This window comes from Notothenia rossii, assembly GCF_949606895.1.
Source record: "Notothenia rossii genome assembly, chromosome: 3".
NCBI classification, from domain to species: domain Eukaryota; kingdom Metazoa; phylum Chordata; class Actinopteri; order Perciformes; family Nototheniidae; genus Notothenia; species Notothenia rossii.
In genome coordinates, this window is record NC_136901.1 from 55,848,761 (window position 1) to 55,869,014 (window position 20,254).

General features: G+C 41.9%; 2 long non-coding RNA genes across 2 annotated transcripts; both read left to right on the forward strand.

Moving 5' to 3' along the window:
* Positions 1 to 8,895: 8,895 nt before the first annotated feature.
* On the forward strand, positions 8,896 to 11,213 carry LOC307034107. The gene is made up of 3 exons (XR_013806769.1): positions 8,896 to 9,006; positions 9,689 to 9,768; positions 10,313 to 11,213. It is a non-coding gene; the product is annotated as an uncharacterized lncRNA (long non-coding RNA).
* Positions 11,214 to 14,459: 3,246 nt separating this feature from the next.
* LOC307034227 lies at positions 14,460 to 18,777 on the forward strand. Its single transcript, XR_013806836.1, has 3 exons — positions 14,460 to 14,588; positions 14,744 to 14,861; positions 18,611 to 18,777. It is a non-coding gene; the product is annotated as an uncharacterized lncRNA (long non-coding RNA).
* Positions 18,778 to 20,254: the final 1,477 nt, after the last annotated feature.

The following is a 20,254-nucleotide window of genomic DNA, read 5'->3' on the forward strand; positions in this document are numbered from 1 at the left end:
GGCTGGACAGATGATGGATGGTGAGACCAGTGGAGCAGACCAAGTCCAGGATGTGACCACGGCTGTGTGTTGGGAAGTTGATGTGTTGAGAGAAGTTGCAGCAATGAAGGGTTTCCTTAAATTCAGAGGCATATTTGCAGATCGGGTCATCAATATGAATGTTAAAATCCCCTAAGAGGAGAACAGATGGGGATATGGCAGAAAGCTGAGTGAGAATGTCAGAGAGGTCAGAGAGAAAGGAGGGGTTTGGCTTCGGGGGACGGTAGATGATGGCTGTGACCAGGGGAGTGGGACCAGAGAGTTTACAGATCAGGTGTTCAAATGAAGAAGCATCAGGGATGGGGATTATGGTAGCTTTTATTTCCTTTTGGATAATAGCAGCTATACCACCACCCCGCCCTTGTGGGCGAGGTTTGTCAATGTATGTGAATCGTGCTGGGGTGATTTGATTTAAAGAAAAATAGTCCAGGGGTTTTTGCCATGTTTCGGTAAGATACAGAAAGTCCAGGTTATTGTCTTTAATGAATTCATTCAGAATGTGGCTTTTATTGTGGATGGAGCGTGTGTTGAGCAGGGCTGCTCTGAGGTGACGTTGCATTGGGGGGGGTTGTGTGGACCGGGGAAGTGGAAGGAGATTGGTCAGATTCACGTGTTTTTTGTTGTGATGGCGTAGTGTGGGCGCGTGACAGGACCGAATGGACGGGATGGAGTGTGGAGACGTGGAATGAAATAAAAACTTACGGCCAGAGCCTCTGTGTGGAGGACGGCGTTTGCGGAGTATTTCGTTATCTGCGAGGATGTCCATGCAGTCCGGAGGCAGGCGGTTATTAAAGGAGTGGAGATCTGACAGGGAGTAGAGCGGCGGCATGATCGCGTGAAGTGGCGCTAGCAAGAAGCTAGCTAATGCTGGGGACCCGGGCAGCAGAGACCAGGAGCCGGATGACCGTGGAAGAAGGAGCGGTGTGAGTCCAGATAAAATGAGAGTGGTAATCCACAGCATATCAGGAGAATGATTCCAGTGGTTTCCGGAGGAGAATCGTAGGAGGGGCTGACAGCCTGGTGCAGAGTGGGAGCCTGGTGCAGAGTGGGAGCCGGGTGACCAGCCTACTAGCTTGTTAGCCACCGGCTGTAGGCGGCAGGGAGAGACGATGTCAGCGGGGAAGCCGGCTGATCGCAGCGGGATGGGAAGACCCACACGAGCCGCGGAGTTAGGGTGGAGTTAGGCTGGAGTTGGGGTGGAGTTGGGGTGGAGACAAAATTGTTAGCTCGGCAGACTTCAGGGAGCCGAGGAGCATCTAGGTAGCAGCCTGCTAGGTCCGATAATGCTAGCTAGCTAGCGGGCTAGGGACCGATGAGCAGGAAAGAGCCAGCAGGTTGGAGATGACAACACGTCTGCTATTTTTGCTGATGACTGACGTTTCAAAAGTAGAGAGCCAGACAGGAGAGGTTCTAATCTGGACTAAAGAACAATATTTGGGGCGGAGGAGCGGCGAACAAGCAACGCCAGCATCCTCGGCGACCCGGGAAAAAATGTGCATGAAGCTTGGGCCGGCAGCTGCAGGGCGTAGTGAGACAGAAAGACAGGAGAAATGAGAAGTAGAGAGAGACAAGAGGAATAAAGTGTTGAGATGTTCTCAAGAGTAGGAGTTTTCACAATACTTTTTAGTTTTTTATTGAAACAATTAAGTAATAAGGACAGAAAAATGTTCCGTGATGATTTATTTAGGTTTCAGCTTTAGTAATAATGAAGATTACATTTTGTAATAATTCTTTTAAGTGTTCCAAAAATATATTCATTAACTGTAATCAGATTACTTGTTTTAAATATATAGCGCTAGATACAGTTAGTTTTGTATTCCGTTACAATCTAACCCTGCTTGTAACACAGAACTGTGATAGATAATTTGAAAAAGAATAGAATAAGCAAGTAGATAAAAGATGAATCTATAGTGGTTAAGAAGGGTGTCTTTGTTTTGCCTATTAACTGAGAACTGAAGTAATGAAGAATAGGAAGACTGTTATCATTAATGGGTTTAACATTCACCTGTTTCAGCATTCCTGACCATATAGACACTCAGCTGTTTTATTTTGTCACCCGCTGGGGGAGAGATTTACATTGAGTTTTTGTCTAGTAGCTGATTTGCTGTGATAACAGCAGCATTGGATAGTTGTGCGCCACCTTTGGGTTGTACTCTGAATCAGTGTGTTGGTGAAATGTTGTTCATTGCAAACAGAAGAACTGTGCAAAGAACGCATCTCTGAGGAGGTATGGACAGTTTGCTTGTGCCTCGTTGTCAAGGCAACAGTGGTGTGAAGAGGTACTGCAGTTTTTGGGGATTTCTGCTGTACAGAGGACAACGTGTGTCTGCTGATTGTATCACATTGATCCAGAGGTCCCTTCCCCCTCAGAACATCCCAATGCCAGAGAGAGTTTCCTTGGAGCCCACTGACCAGGGCCGGTTCTATCTTTTTGAGGGCCCTGCCACTGACTACAGCTGAAGAGGACAATGAATCATTGACTGTTGTCAATATGACAAGATCTTGAGACAGTCTGTTCAGACTCTGAAGAAAACATGCAATGATTTTACAGCATAACTGTGCAAGAGTTTATCAGAAGGTGGTGTAGAACGATATGCTTAAGCGTTTAGGAAGGGAGGCTGATTGTTTAATGATGGTCTGGAATACTGAAAAGATTAAAGTGTAATATCCTTGTTTGGCAAATAAGACATCTGATTATTATGTCACACATGATACTCTTGACATAGTGACTAGCTATGGGTAAACGTGTGGACGTTATACCATTATTATCATGAACTAAAAATAAATAGGGAAATAGTATCTGGTTAAAGATGAATGGATTTCATATCCTAGAGAGGATTAGTTATATTGTGAATACTTCACAAGGTATTTACTAATGTATTTTGAAGAACACATAACAAGAACACAAGTCCAGTTTTGTTTTTAGATTAAATTGTCCATTACCAAAACTGTTCAGCTTAGGTCTAGCTTTAGACTTTAATATTAAAAGCAGTGGCGGCTGGTGGAAAATATTTTTGGTGGGGCTGTTGATATAGTGAGTAAAACATTTTTTATGGGGAGAAATGACCCCTTAAATTGGGACTTCTGGTGATGTAATGGCCCCATAAAATCGTGGTTCTAGGGCCAGGAACAACCAGGCTGAGTCGGGCTGAGTATGCTAAACTAGAGAGAGAATCGCTGTCAAGGGGGCTACAACTACAACAAGATGAACATATTTGACCGTCATTTAATTGTAATACACGTTTCAAAATGATGCCGAAGTAACAACATACTGATACCGGATAGTAAAAACCATGAATTAAGGCTTTGACAAGTCTGCAGACAGACGGCAGGCGAAAAACCTTTTAAAATGCGTGTTTTCTAATGGAGATTTGGCTAAGCTAACGTTGTAAATGCTCCGACCTTCCACACTCACAACAACGGCCTATACAGACATAAATAAACCAGCGACTGTATTCGCCATGACACAGACAGTATGTGGTTTGTACTTGTTTAACTTTTGTCTAGTTTCTGAACAGATATGAAGAGCTGTGAGCTCTGAGTTCTAAGAGCTAACGGCTGTGTGGTTTTTCTGGGGAGCTCATTGAAGATGACGTCACGGCTCCGCCTACACTGCGTTACTATAGATACTACCCCAGTTCCTCACGAGTCTAAAAAACAATTCACGTCAACGCACGTAAGCAACGTGGGCGCCAACGTGAGCGCCCTCGTGACCAAAATATTTGACGGCGCTGATTGGCTGAAGTTATGTTTCGGTGGCAGTTTACTATTGAGACTTTTGCAACGTGCTGGTTGCTGCTGTTTGGCTCAGGGGCAGCGCCCCGTAATGATAAACTAATGCCAAGGGCAAGGCCAGGCAGGAAACATGTGACTTATCAGTAACTTTAGACATCGTAACACAATTTTAAACAAGATTTTATTGTAGATTATACATTTTACTGATACCAATTGTTTGATATTTACCTTGTTCATAAAAAAAAAAAATATATAAAATATATATATTTTTGAAATATATATATTTTTTTTTATTTGTTTTTAAATTAAAAAAAAAAAAAAAAGAATTTTGTATGTGGGAAGAGGTGGGGCGGCGCCTCTAGTGCCCTATGGGCCGGCCGCCACTGAGTAAAAGAGAACTTAGGCTTATTTTTGTATATCTGACATTTTTTAAAATATGTTGGCTATTCACTAGATAGAAAGATGGCATTACTCTCCATTTGTTAAGAACATTTCTGAAGATTAAATATTTGTTTCATTTCTAATATTCCTATTTAAGACGTAATTTTAGAGTAACAAGGCTGATGCTGAAATTGAAAAATGTGTTAGTGATTTGCATGATGTAAAAAAAAAGAAAAAAAAGGCTGTGTTTGTTCAACCACCAGTTAAATCTGAAACAGTAATAATGATTGATTTGGCCAAAGCTTAGTTTAACATCCTGATGTAATATTATTAGGTATGTTCACTTCTAAGGGTAAAAAAATTGATAAAATTGATTATTGTTATTATTATTGATTAATTTGGAATTTATGTTTTTTAATTTGATTAGCTTTGATTTGATTTAATAAAAGATGAATAATGATTACAAATTGAGTTATAACAGGTAACACAGATGCAGAATCAGTGGCCGAGGGGCTACTGTGAGAGGTGCAATTCCAGAATGGGAATACCAGACAAGTTGACCTGTGATGATGAAACAATTTTGTAATATTTCAACAGGTATTAAAGTAACATATTACAGATAAGTTAAAACATAGTAATGTAATGAGATAGAATTAAATGTAGACAACATCTTGTAACTAGCCTGGTAAAGAAGTAAAAGCCATAGACTTTAACTTGGACTTTAAAATTCTTAAAAGTATGTTGGATTTCTGTATTCATTTTTCAGCTTGATAATATCTAAGCACTGACAAGTAGAAGCAGTATCACCAGGAAATTATTCACTTTGTCAGTATCATGATTTTAGTTGTTTTTAATCTATAACATTAGTGTGTTCCATTACCAGAGACATTAGCAGTTAATATTATATTTAGATTTTAAATAGGATCTCAAGGATTTCATTTAAAAATAACACAGATGCTTGTCAGACATTCAGAGCTATTGAAATATGTTATTTAGTTCACCTAAAGATGTTGGGGTTTGTTTTGTTGACACAGGCCAAGTGTTAGGATTCTGAAGCGGCACTGGCAGATAGGAGGTCTGCAACTAATTTAGAAAACCTGTTCACAGACAGCTGTTGTTTTAAGACACCCCACCAACAGGCTCCAAGCAGCCTACCAGTGGTGGGTCAAACACCTGAGGGCCCAGAAGCCCTGAGCGTAGACTAGAGGGGTGGGTATCAGATTTCTCCACACAGGTTCCTGACGCCAAAAGGGGGACTAGGAGCAGGGGACCGACACAGCGGAGTTCGTCTGGCTGAAGGTCGTCAGGCCTACGTGGCTCAACCCCAGGTTCTCCGGTCCCCACTGAGTGACCCAGAGGACATCTCATGCTGTCCGCCGAGGAGAAAAGGGGGACATCTGGCACTACTGGAGCCAGTGTGCGGCGGGGAAACCTCCGGCTAGGACCTTGGACGACCTCAGGACGGATCTGGCTCTCGTCTAGGACTCGACTAGGAAGCGGCCATCAGTGGACTGGAGGAACAGGATCCTGAGGACATACATACAGCAGACGACTCGGAAGCGGCTGTCAGCAGGCTGGGGGACTTGTCGAGGAGTCTAATTCTCTCTGATCAGATTAATCAGTTCCACCTTTGAAGGAAAGGCATCTCCCGCATCTCCCCCTCCCTATCAGCTACCCTTGTTGGCGTATTCCTTTGAGGGGGAGGGGGGGGCCGGATGGTTCAACACACAAGGACACTGCTTTCTGGCACTCAGGCTATCACTCTAATAGTTCATTCACTGACATTGAAAGTTGTGTTCTGTTCCCAAAGGTTTAAGGTTGGGGGACAGACACAGTAGCAAAGAATGACAGTAGTTATGTTTCCAATGTCTTATGTAAATTGATCTTTTGTATAAGATCAAAAGGGGGAATTGAGGCTTTATTTGAAGTATTAAAGTAACGTGTTATGGCAGGAAAGTTCAATAAGGTCTATTTCTGGTATATTCATTTTAATGTCACCTCATATACTCGTGTGTGTTCAATTTGAAGGGACAAAGTACATTTTTCCTCTTTTTAATATAGCGCAATAGTCTTTTCTTCCACTTTTATGTGTAATCAAAAGGGTGGTTTTTTGGCTATCTGTGGTTAGGCATAATACAAATGACCTTTGACATCTGCTTTGCAGTTCCCAGACCTCTGAAGAGGCCCTGAGTCTCTGGCTTCTGCTGTTAAGTGCTAAAACTATTATTGATTAAGCCAAAGGACATTTTCCTCAAATATAATGCAGTTAAAGTCCTGTTAATTAGTGATTCATGTCCAGCATGCATTATTTAAGAAACTATAATGATGTTGGTGTGTTGAAATGGATGTGCGTTTCCTGCAAGACTCTTATCAGATCAGGAGATGATTGGGTCACACACAAGTTAGAGAGACAATGGTCCTTCTGATTCTAGAGTAAGCTGACTTGAAGTGAAAGGAAGTTCAGGGAAGCCATTAAACCACAAGAACAATTAACTTAGGTTGGTTGACTGATTCGGCGACTGTCATGGGACGATGGCGTTTGGATATTTACAAATATGGCTTTCATAAAGAAAAACAGGTGACTGTTGTGTGATAAGATACATGATAGGATGTGTGTGTGTGTTGAAGATGTTTAGGGGGAATGAGTATGTGTTCTGTCAAAGAGTTCTCTGTCATGACTCCAAATCATTGATTTGGGGACTGCCTGAGGGCAGAGGGACACACACACACACACACACACACACACACACACACACACACACACACACACACACACACACACACAGAAGAAACAGATGGAATCAACAACTGCGGACTCACTACCTGGGGTCCCGCCCAGAAGTGAAACCGACCAATGGAACACTGCCAACTCACTGGCTAGCTCGCTCAGAAGTGAACCCGCCACTAAACAAATAGCTAGGGAAGAGCAAGCGACAAAACTCCTCCCCACCTGTGTATAAATGTTGTGATTATTTTGAAGATCGGCGCTTTTGTTTCTGACTGGCTGTCGTGGTACGTGTCTCACGCGGTGGTAGAACCTGAGCCCGGAGTACTCTGCAGAGTGCTTTGTGATTGGGTGATTGGGTGATGTATTGTATGTTTTTACCATTAAAACAGATTATTGTTTAACCCTTATCCTGGTGCTTTACTTTTCCTTCTTTTAAAACAAACTCATAGAGGAACGCGCGGAGCAGAGGTTCTGCCCCAACAGTAGCTATTTTAATTACCTCTCAAACTACCGTAACTAGTTATAGATATGTTTAGTTTTACTGTCGGGTTACTTATTACTGGTCCGCGAGCTGCATGACACTGACGGGCTGTCAGAAGAGGGAGAGAGCGCTCCGTTTATTATTCCCGTGTTATTGTAAATTACTGTTCACTTTTTAATAATGTAGTTAATCTACTATAATTACTTTGTTTAATATCGAATCATATCAATTTGTTTTAAAGCACAATAAATAACAAAGAAGACCTTTGACCGGCACTTTTCTCATTTAGTCCGGAAGATTTCAACTTTAACGGACATGTTGACCGGCGAAAAAATATTCTAACGGGAACTCTGCTTCATATATCTTAGCATATTCATACACACTGTTCATACTGCTCACAGGTTGCTGTGTATATCTAGTGTATTCATACCCCTCACTGTTTATTCATCATTCAATTCATTCTATATTTTATTCTGTAGATTGTGTACATTACTTTTCACTTTACTGCTTGTTGCACTCCTGGTTAGAAGCTAAACTGCATTTCGTTGTGTCAGTACCTGTAATATGTGCAATAACAATAAAGTTGAATCTAATCTTGAGCAGGAACAAATGTATTTACTTATTACATATCTGACATTAACGATTAAACACATTTGTGCATTCTTTATAAACCGAGTCAAGCCGACTCCGGAGGTGGCGGTATGCACCTTAAAGTTGTTTGCAATCCGCCAAAAAACCGAGAGAAGAAGAGGATGAAGAAGAAGCCGACTACGAGTTGTCCGACTTCAGGCAAGCTTTTTGAGACCTCCCCCGGCTGTAATCGGCTATTCTCGCCTACTTTCGAGGTGAGCCGCAGCTCGTCTCAAAAAAGCCTTCTCTCTCGCTCACAGACATGCTGCAGCGCTGTGCAGTGTGCGCACAGTTCTGCCGGTAATGAATATTACATTTTGTGAGGAAACTTTTCCACCAATAATTCCAATAAGTATTCCAAAATGTATTCACTTCAGGTTTACGAAAGTAACTTCAGATTACTCGTTCTTCAAATGTAACGCCAGCTGAATACAGTTAGCCTACTTGATTTTTGTATTCTGATTACGTAACACCGTTACATGTATTCCGTTACAACCAAGCGACAAACCCTGGGGAAGAGCCGGGACGCCAATACGGAAGTGCAACACACTGCAGTTCATCTAGTGGCCAGTAGGAGCAGTCTGCAGAAGGGAGCAATTTCAATAGACCCCCATGTTAAAATGCCCAACTTTAAAGCAGAAATAAACCTGTTTACATCGTGGTTAAAAAAAAAAATATTCTCTGTATAGTTAGATCCCCCCTTCATGAATATGGATTGGGTTGGTGAATATTTTCTCAACTCATCTGTTTAATTAATATTAAGCCATAAAGTTATGCATATATTAGGGGCGTGGTCACATTGAGTGACAGCTCCGTTCAATGACTGCTGCTGCTAGCTTCTTGTCTCTCTGCTAGCTGCTCCGTGAAGCTAGCTACAGGGACTCTGCCTGCTCAGTTCATCGAGGGAACACAACTTGATCCGGCCATGGTTGTTTGTTCTTCATGCTTATATATCGGACTATTGTGACTCGCTCTGCGGTTAAAACAGACGGTGCATTAATGCGGTTTTGCGGTAAGTGAAATTTGAGTACTTTATTTATGTGTTAATGATTTTAATCAGCTTCGTAATGATGGCTTGGGTTAGCGTGTAAGCGAGTGGTAGCTACATCGGTACTAACGATGCTAATAGTAGCCTCCAAGTTAAAATCATAGACTATATATAAAGGTTAAAACGAAATAGACAAGTGTTAAGTGTTAAGTGGGATAATACTGTAGAACAAACGGCTTCTGTTTGAGGTTGATAAAATAAGGTCATCCTTGTAACTTAGAGAGATATTTTATTATGTAGGTAGGAACTGTATGCATCGCTAAGGTTAATTTAAATTGGCTGTGCTTAAGTATGTAGACAAGCTAATGTCGAAGTAGTGTATGTGAAATCAACCTCACAATAAGATGTGTATATTACAATTTGTAATGCCATATTTCAAGATGATTACTTAGATATTACAATATGGTTGGTTAATCTGGAGTTCATTATTGAGCTTACACGTTAACGTCACATTTTTTATTTGTATTAATTGCATTACCAAATGGGTATCAAATAAACAGTAAGCATTGGTAACACAACTTCCAAAGCTACAGTAAAATAAAAAGGACCCTTACTCGGACAATACACAATACAACATGTTCAACAGAAGAGAATCAGTTATAATGTTTGTACACATGGTACTTTACATAATATCTGTTTGTTTAAGGTGTCCAGGTGATGCAGACAGGCTGGACCAGAGAGTGAGAGACAGAACTGGACTCCTCACAGCAGTGAATTTCAGCACAGGTATAAAGACTCTATTTTAATACGATACAAAGAATCAAGAAAGATATTGGTTTAAATGAATTAAGTATTGACTTTAATACACTGATATACATTCCATTAAACAGTACTAGATCAGTTAAGTTGAGGGTTTTTTACATGCAAAAAGTTACATTTAGATGTTAACAAGCAATATGATTTTGTCAGCTTTCTAATTTAATGTATTGAAGGCAAAGATATTAAACACATAGTGAGAACTGCTACCATTTATCTCTCAATATTGTCTGTAAAAACGTGGTAAAAGTTATTCTTTCAGTGAGACAACAGAGCAAGCTTCTACAGTTGCACTACATTTTGATAACATACATTTCAATGTTGATGAACTTCATACTGTTCATTCATAATCTGATTGTCTTTGTAGCTCGCTGTTGAAATAAAAAAAAAAACATTACAATTACAAAATAATTATATCTACAGCCCCTAAACACACAAACACACCGCTTTCATAAATAACACACTTGTTCTGCAATAATATGTTTTATGTTTCCTGTAATTTTTGTTCGGAAAGGACATGCCTGAAAGACACAACATGTTCTCCTTCTCTGAGGGTCAAGAAGAACATCCAAGAGGAAAATTAAAAGCTGATGCTATGAGATTTTAAGACCAGTACACTAAGAAACTACTTTTATTGTAAAAACAGTCAGCTGATGGAATGCACCTATTTCCACATCTACACTCCATCAGCTGATTATTTGTATTTGCCTCGCTTTATGAGTTTCACATCACTTGTGCCTTGTACCGCAGAGTTTGCAATGTCACAAATAAATGGGGCCAATCTTCAGTCAGATGTGAATGTGTAATCTAACATTTTCAGTAAGAATAATGGACAAAAGGAGTGCAAATACAAATACAATTTATTGAAATGTGAACCAAAAGTTAATCAAACATGTTTTAAATAAAAAGCACATATGGACAGAAGGTGTAAACCTATTAAATGTATACGTAAACACATTTAGTCAAATAAAGTGACAGACTAGGCCTGTGCAGTTGTTATCAGCTTTGCCCAGCATGGGCTCCTCCATCAGGCCTGGTCCTCCTCACAGAGGAAAGACCCTCAGTCCTCTCCAAACCAACAGACAGGACGTCCATCACACGGAGGTTTCTCCCTGAAGTCTCTGCAGCTTTCTGGACACCACGCTGTCTCAATCCGTCCACACTGAATATGAGAGGGGGAAAATGAAAATAATAAATGCTTTAGTCAATAAAAAACATAAAGTTGACTGTTGAGTTGCTCAGTTTGTTTAGATTGTCAATACTATTACTGTATAACTAATATATCAGGTTAAGAGGCACATTCAAATAAAGATTGGTCTTTAAATACATGTTGTCTTTTGAATTGTTTGTCTAAAGTCAAGGATCTAGAACTGGTACTTAGTTTTAATGATACAGTCTGGTTATTATGCTGTTTGGAGGAGGCCTCACAGGTAATAGCTACCATCACATGTACCTTAGCTTGACTTAAATATATTAAACGACTAGTTAAGTGATATCAAAATATAAATAACTAATGTCATGCAAACATATTAATATTTGCTTGATTCCAGTGTTGAATTTAGGGATTTTAAGATTCTGAAGTATTATGCTAAAAACTCAACTTAGATTATTATTTATAGTTTTGCTGAATAGTTTCATGTCCGCTTCCCAATCAGAGCAGACTGGGCTCTGGTTTCAGACAGGGTGAAAAGAGGCGTGATGCAGCACAGGCAGTAAGAGCTTTTTGAACGTCAAAGCATGGAGACACACAAAAGCCCAAAATACAAATATTAACATGCAAATGAGCAGAATAGAGCCCCTTTAATGTTAAAAAACAACACATTTTTCATTGACTTTCTTTTTCACGTTTTATCCCTCTCTGTGTGAAATGCTCGTTTTAACCACAAACTAAAAGAAGATTGACACACATTATACTGGCCTCGCCAAAATCTCCTTCTCGGTTAACCAGCGAGATAAACACTCTCACACAGTAAAACTCAGGACCACAAGGTGATGATTTGAAGCAGTGTGAAACTCAAGGAATACAGAAAGAAGAGCAATTGTAAATATCAACTACATGACATAATACTTACATATACATAGGTAGATATCTAAGACGGCATGAAATTAGGTCAGTGCCAAAATACAGTTGCAATGTTAAGGCTATTAAGCTGTGACGACCCCTCCCCCCTTCTGCCTGGCTGTGCTCCCTGCCTTGCTGTCCTCTGGCAGGTAGTGGGAGTGTCGTCCTGTTTGTGCTGGCCAGCTACAAGGTTCAGTCTCTGATTCTGATCCTGATCCTGGCATGCTGCAGCAACCTCAGCCTACAGCCTGTGTTAGGTTTGATGCACCCTCCAACATGCTAAAACACCCTTCCACACACCGCTGACACTACTGACAGTCTGATTCTTACGTATACTATTCATCAGAGGTGTTTTTGTTTAACTTGTTAAATAAACAGATATTTGGCATTTAACTCTGTGTGGCCTCCCTATTTGTTCCAGCCTTTAGGCAGGTTGTAACAAGTGGGCGCTCGTCTGGGATAATTTCCTGTGCTGGATAAAGGACATGGTGACCTATTTCAGTCAGGGAGTGTTCACACAGCTTGTTGGTTGACTCTGAGTTTTGTAGGGGAAAATAGCTCAGATTGATCATACTCTGTTGTGTTTCTGTCCAAGGCAAGCTATGTTTTCCGGTATTGCGGTTTTGTGTTAAAGGCTGTCAAATGTTTGGAACCCTTATTCCTAGTGATGTTATGTATTGCGCCGAGGCTTCGGAGCGTGTGTTGAGTAATGCCCGAAGCATTTTGTGAAGCATGTATCGAGGCTTGTATCGTTTTGGGCCAGTGACGTCATCGATGACCAACGAGGCCTCGCTGCCTGTCGATACCACGTGACTGCTTCAGAAAGTGTTTCCGATCGCTTGAACCCATGGTTGAACCACAACGTTCATAATACCCATGGATGTATAATAAGAACCATGGAATGGAATTAAAAGAGCTCAGACCCTCACTTATATAGAGGTCGGAACATGTCATAAGTATAAATAGATACAAGCATAAATAAATGTAGGAATAAAAACATGAATAAATACAGGAATAAATATTGTGGAGTGTTTTCAGGGAAATTCAGTGTGTGTGCTGTGTCTCAGCTAGAAAGCAGTTGACTCACGACCGCAGGGTCCCTGATTCAACGACTGAACAATACGTCTTTTTTGTTGTTTATAAAAGCTACAGCTAAATGAGATAATTTAGTTAATAAATGTATTCTTTGATATGGTTTCGCCTTTCTCAGGCTACAACATGGTTAAGTTTATGAATATTATTAAGGAATACAAATCCCTCTTAGCAATGTATACCAGCCTCCTTAGGCTTTTCAATCACAATCAATAAACTGGAATAAAAACAATATTGTTAAAATGAAAATATGATTTAATGTTCGTTGTTTAGAGTTATTCTAAGGCTTTACTCATTGGGAACTCGGTATGAGATACAGCACACTGTTGAGATGTCCAATCTGCCTGTTTTACACACTTTGACCAACAGGGGCGGTTGTGTTCAAATGAAGCCCATGATGAAGCTTCATGAGATGAACCCTTTTGCGAACCAATTGGCTGGAAAGCTTCAAAGCTTCATCTCGCCATCACTACTTATTCCTGTTAGTTATAAGCAATGAGAGACATAAGTTGTCTCCATTGAACCTTTTTTTGTTTTTGTTTGTTATTTTTGTGTAGTAAGTGGCTAGAGCATTTGCTCTGGTGCACTCCATGACTGCCTAGGTGATTTTCAATTGCTGAGAATTAACTGGGTCACTGGGCTTTTGTGCTTAAAATCCTCCCACAATTCTACACAAAGACTAGGGTTGAGTGAGTCAGTAAGCATCTGGTAAGGTAGTTAGCCAGAGGAGTGGGGTTTCAATATGTAAAGCTGTCTTTCACTATCAGTTACTGCTGGAAAAACCTTGCCTTGGTCGGTAAACAGTTAAATGGCTTCTGTTGAAGATTTTGTTGAGTCCCCAAATGAGGATTTGTTGGGTACTTATAAAAAAGATCAGCTTTTGAGAGTGGCTGACCATTAAGGTCTTGATCTTCCCAAAAAGTTGAATAAAGAGGAGTTGTTGGTAGAAATAAAGGCACAGTTAGTGGAAAAAAGTGTTTTTTCTGTCTTTCTGGGGCCTGCCTCCCAACAGGTTAGACAAAAACTAGACTTGGAGCACTATATATTGGAGCTGATGAGTGAAGGTAAGCTTCCATCTGAGACTAGGAGAGCTGCAGAGACTGTAGGTCAGGTTCCTGCAAATCAAGCATTTGATGTTGCTGTTAATTTGAGGATAGTTCCGAGGTTCAACGAAAAGGACCCAGACATTTTGTTTGTGTTATTTCAGCGTCTAGCAGAGGCACGAGACTGGTCTGATGTTAGGCGCACCCTTCTGCTTCAGTGTGTCTTCACTGGAAAGGCCCAGGAGGCTTTCGCTGCCATGACTGCTGAAGACAGTAGCAATTACCAGTTGGTTAAAGCTGCTGTACTTCGGGCATTTGAGTTAGTACCTGAAGCATATCGACAGCGCTTTAGGTTACTCAGAAAAGAGAAGCAGTCACACATGGAGTTTGCTCGTGTTGCCAGTGTTGATGTCAGGGGGATGGGATTAACCGTCTTCTCTGCTCCACAGCATAAACTGACATTCGTCTCCAGTCTGCTGCAAGGGGATGTGGTCATGGGAGTGCGTCCTTCTCTGCCTATGGGGGGCATACAGATCATCTTGGGAAATGACCTGGCTGGTGATCGAGTATGGCCTGCGTCTCCAATCTCCCAGGTAGAAGGTGCTAAGTTCCCCAAAACCCTTTCTGTGATGCCTGCCACCGGAGCAGTAACACATGCTGCCAGCCGTAATGTTTGTGACCTTACAAAAGATAAGAGAAAAGAGTCGGTATTTCCTGTGCCTACCTTTCCTTTGCCTTTGTCTTGTAGCGACTTTGGGAATGAACAAAAGAACGATCCCACCCTTCAGGCTCTGTACAGCCAAGTTCTACCGGATGAGGAGTTCAGAAGTGCAGCCCGTGGTTATTTTCTCCAGGACGGTTTGTTGGTGAGAAAGTGGGTTCCCCAGGGGGATTGTTTTGTGGGTGGGGAAGTTGTGCAACCCAGTAAGTTAAGACTTACTGTTCTTCAGACTGCTCATGACGGCATTGCAGGTCATCTAGGTGTGAAGAAAACATATGATCGGGTTGGCCGTTATTTTTTCTGGCCACTTCTGAAGAAAGACATTGCTGCTTTCATTAAAACTTGCAACACTTGTCAGTTGACTGGCAAACCAAATCAGGTCATTAAACCTGCGCCTCTGTATCCAATTCCAGTTGTTGGTAATCCATTTGAGCATCTGATTGTAGATTGTGTTGGACCATTGCCACGCTCCAAAGTAGGGAACAACTTTTTGCTTACAGTCATGTGTCAGGCTACACATTATCCTGCTACCTATCCCCTTAGGAATATCACCACTAGGTCAGTTGTAAAATCGCTGACACCATTTATAACTATTTTTGGTCTCCCGAAGATAATCCAGTCAGATCAGGGGACTAACTTCACTTCAAAGTTGTTTGCCGAGGTGTTACAGCAGTTGAATATCAAACATTCACAGTCAAGTGCTTATCATCCTCAGAGCCAGGGAGCGCTTGAAAGGTTCCACCAATCCTTGAAGTCTCTCCTCCGTTCATATTGTACGGAGTTGGAACGTGACTGGGAAGAAGGGTTACCCTGGTTGATGCTGGCGGCAAGGGAGGTTTCGCAGGGGAGTTTGGGTTTTAGCCCTAATGACCTGGTCTTTGGTCACAATGTAAGGGGCCCGTTGGCCACCCTACACGAGGATTGGCAAGCCAAGGAGGCCCCGTCAAGTTTGATAGACTATGTCCATGGTTTCAAACACCGCTTGTATGGGGCTAATCAAATGGCAAGAGAACAGCTACTGTCTGCTCAAACTAAAATGAAAAGCCTCTATGATCGACATGCAGAACGTTGTGAGTTGAGTCCTGGGGATCAGGTTTTAGCACCGCTGCCTGTAGTTGGCTCCCCGTTTCAGGCCAAGTTCTCTGGCCCTTATACAGTGTCCAAGAAGTTGTCAGACCTCAACTATTTGATAGCGACCCCTGACCGGAAGAAGTCGGTGCAGTTTTGCCATATAAACTTGCTAAAACCGTATTTTGCCCGTAAACCTGTGCCAGGTGTGGTTCAGTGGTGACAGTAGGTCACCCATCACCATCTCTGGATGTGGGGGCAGGGGTGAAGGTTGAAGAGGAGCATTCCCCAGATGATGGTCTGTTGAGAGGACAGCTTAAAAATTCGGAATCACTGGCTAATCTGGGTGGAATGCTGGGTCATTTAACCGAACCGCGGCGCACAGAGTTGGTCGATCTAGTTAAAAACTATCCCTGCCTTTTTGGAGACACTCCCTCTCGCACCCACCTTATAGAACACGATATTGAGGTGGGTAATGCTAAACCGATACAACAGCATTTTTACCGCATGTGTCCGAACAAATGAGAGCATTTAGAGGCAGAAGTTAGGTATATGCTTGAGAATAACATCGCTGAGCCGTGTGCTTCTAGTTGGTCTGCTGGGTTAGGGTTGCTGGTTACGAAACCAGATGGTGCATTTAGGCCATGTACTGATCTCCGCAAGGTGAACTTAGTGACCAAACCTGACTCGTTTCCACTCCCTCGCATGGAGGATTGTGTGGACCAGGTCGGTTCTGCTAAGTTTGTCAGTAAATTTGACCTGCTAAAGGGTTACTGGCAGGTCCCGTTAACTGCAAGAGCTAGGGAGATTGCCTCATTTATTACGTCCAGTGGGTTGTACTCATACAACGTAATGCCATTTGGGTTACGAAATGCCCCGGCCACGTTTCAACGCACAGCGTTAAATGCACAGCAGTCCATTTTCACCAGGCCCAACAACAAGAGCAAGGCTGCTACCATAGCATCTTATCGTGTCAGTCACGTTCTTGCGAAACACATGAAGTCTTTCAAAGACGGCGAAGTTTTGAAAGAAGCATGGAGGCTGCCGACGCGCTTTTGAGGGACAGTAACAATAACAGTAGCATTTCAACAGGTTTTTGATATAATAAAAACTCAAGTTGGATACCGTTATTAATCAGCTGTAAATTTTAGTTTGTTTGAACTTATTCATTTTAATTATTGTACAAAATGGTATAATAATGCAAACATTAAGATCTGTTCTGTTTAAATTGATTATAGTCTATTATCAATTCAGGTTAAGAAACTAGTGTTGCTTGCATCCTATTTTAAAGGAATTTATTTTTATACTCTACTAAAATGCAACAAAAAAAGGGTTTGATTCTATTAATTTTGTCTTTTTTATTGCACTTTGGCAGCAGATTCCTGTGTAGCTTCAGATCTGAGTTGTCTTATTAGTAAGCCTAATTTATACTTTTGTAGCAACACTATTTTTAAATAATGGCAAAGAAAGGGTTCAGAGTCTTTTTTTCCTTTTTCCCCTGTGTCATATGTGGCAGCACTATTCAATGTTTCTTGAAAACATTACCCACTGTAGTATGTGACGTGTGAATAAACTTCAACTCTGTATCAACAACACTGTTGTGTAGCTTCAGTTAAATACTTGTATGTGTGTAGATTAGAAAGAGGTAAGATAAAGGATCTGCAGTATGTTATTAAGTATTAATCATACAAAGGTCAGTTTTATACAAATAGAAGTGTGTATTTACCTGGTAGTAGGCTGTCAGTAATGGCTACAGCTCTCTATTTGGACTGGTAGATCTCAGCAGACTGGCAACTTTAAAAGTAGCTCTCGGTTCAAAAAAGGTTGGGCACCCCTGTTGTATACAGTGACACTTGAGAGAGACATCTCCAACACATTCATGCGCTGTTTGAACATCTTGCCTGGGCTTGTCTGACCGCTAACTTGGCAAAGTGTGAGTTTGCTAAGGCAACGGTCACCTACCTGGGTAAAGTAGTTGGCCAAGGACAGGTTAAGCCAGTGAGGGCTAAGGTGCTGGCAATTGACCGGTTCCCTGTTCCAACAACCAGAAAATAACTCTCTTGTTTCCTGGGCATGGTGGGGTACTATTGTGGATTCTGTCAGAATTTCTCTACGGTAGTTGCGCCCCTCACCTCTCTTCTCAGCCCTAAGGTCAAGTTTGAATGGTCTCCTCGGTGTCAACAGGCTTTTGAGGCTGCGAAAACTGTGTTGTGCTCTGCTCCTGTCCTAGCAGCTCCCCAGATGGACCAGCCCTTCATTCTTCATGTGGATGCTAGTAAGGTTGGAGCTGGGGCTGTACTCACGCAGGTTGATGAGAGGGGCTCTGAATGCCCGGTGAGTTTCTTCTCTAAGAAATGTAACTCTCATCAATTAAACTATTCGATCATTGAAAAGGAGGTACTGGCACTCATCTGGGCGTTACAACATTTTGAGGTGTATGTTGGGAGTGGAGTTGGGCCCCTGGTGGTCTATACAGATCATAATCCCCTAACCTTTCTGCACTCGCTCCAGAATCCAAATCAACGCCTTATGCGTTGGTGTCTCTTCCTCCAGCCTTTTCCTCTGGACATCAGGCATGTCAAAGGTGTGGATAATACAGTGGCTGATGCCATGTCCAGGGCTATAACCTCCTAGGTTAACTGGTGTTTTTTTTCCCTGCAGGGGTGTCTGTTTTTTCTGTTTGCCCTCTCTTAAAATGATTCTTAGGTACCAAAGTTGCTGAGGGGTCGAGCTAGATCCTACAGATGTGCTTGCAGGTTGTATGAACATTTCAAGGTTAACTTGGTTTTGTTTATTGTGTTTTGTGTCTGTGATTTTGTGCCCCAGGTTGGAAGATCCTAGTGGGTCCTCCATTTTAAGGGAGGGGGTGTGACGACCCCTCCCCCCTTCTGCCTGGCTGTGCTCCCTGCCTTGCTGTCCTCTGGCAGGTACTGGGACTGTCGTCCTGTGTGTGCCCGCCCATCTAGAGGCGGAGCCTCAGGAAGGTATAAAGGTTGCCCAGCTGCAAGGTTCAGTCTCTGATTCTGATCCTGGCATGCTGCAGCAATCTCAGCCTACAGCCTGTGTTAGGTTTGATGCACCCTCCAACATGCTAAAACACCCTTCCACACACCGCTGACACTACTGACAGTCTGATTCTTACGTATACTATTCATCAGAGGTGTTTTTGGTTAACTTGTTAAATAAACAGATATTTGGCATTTAACTCTGTGTGGCCTCCCTATTTGTTCCAGCCTTAAGGCAGGTTGCAACAATTGCATATAGCCACTACAAAATGTCAGCTGGGATCAATGATCACAATAATGCACTCAAGGTAAAGATATATATAATGTAGAAACATAAAAACTTACAGGAAATGCCTTCTCAAGGGCTATTAATGATGGATGGCACAAGATGAACAGACATCAACTTAGCTGGAGCACACATGCTATTCTGAAATATTCTCAGGCTAACTTCCTGTCACATGGAAACTAAAAAGAACTACTTCATGCAGTACAGGAAGTCACCAGAAGTAGTCACTATAACACACAACATAATTGGCGGAGCCAGAAAACACAGGATAATAGATCTCTCCAAATAAAACATTTTGTAGAAATTCTTCATGTTTTTTACCATTATGATTGAAATAAATACATTTAAAATCTAATATCACTGTAGAAATCCTATAGGTTCTAAATTAGGGGTCTTTTGACTAGGGAATATAACGTGAATGAAAGTAATGGAGCTTCTTCTTCTTTGCCGTTATCTTTAAAACCTGCAGCTCTGTGGAGCCAGGCCAACGCGCCATTGTCGACGTCCATCAGGCCATGGTATCCATTCGGTGGCCGGGGTCTAGGGCTGGTTCTGTGCTCTACTGTCTGTGATGGACCCCCGCAATTGCTGAGTGCACAGGCCACAATATTCCTCTTCTTCACCATGATGACAGTTCTCAAGGATATTCTTGGTGTCATTATCGTTGCTCCCCATGTGGTACCGGCCAGGCGGCGTAACAGGATTTTGGAGTTAAATCAATAGCATACTGGAAATGATAGAAAATAAATCTGCATTTTGTGAACAAATAAAGATAATAATAAAAGCATTTTGGCTCGTACAGACATGTTTTCCAGAACTCCCAGCAGTCCCAGTCATTAGTTTCCAATGGAGCTTAATTAGTTGAACACTTTCCACTCCTTTGATTCCCCTAATCACATTGGAGCAAGAGTACACCGATCTATGTATATACACGTGGTGCAAAATAATCCACACACACTGCCCCGGCTGAAAGGCTGACATTAGCGCTAACGGCCCGTCCACAATACAGCTTCGACAGCTTCAAAAACGGTTTCCAACGCGTCTGCCCATTCACTTTGAATGGGGTGACGTCACGTTGCCTCGCTTTTCGCCGAACTGAATTGTGGGTAGCAGAGCGGAGCTTTCCTGGCGTTTCAGGCTGCAAAAGTTGAGCAATGTTCAACTTTTGAAGCTTCTGAA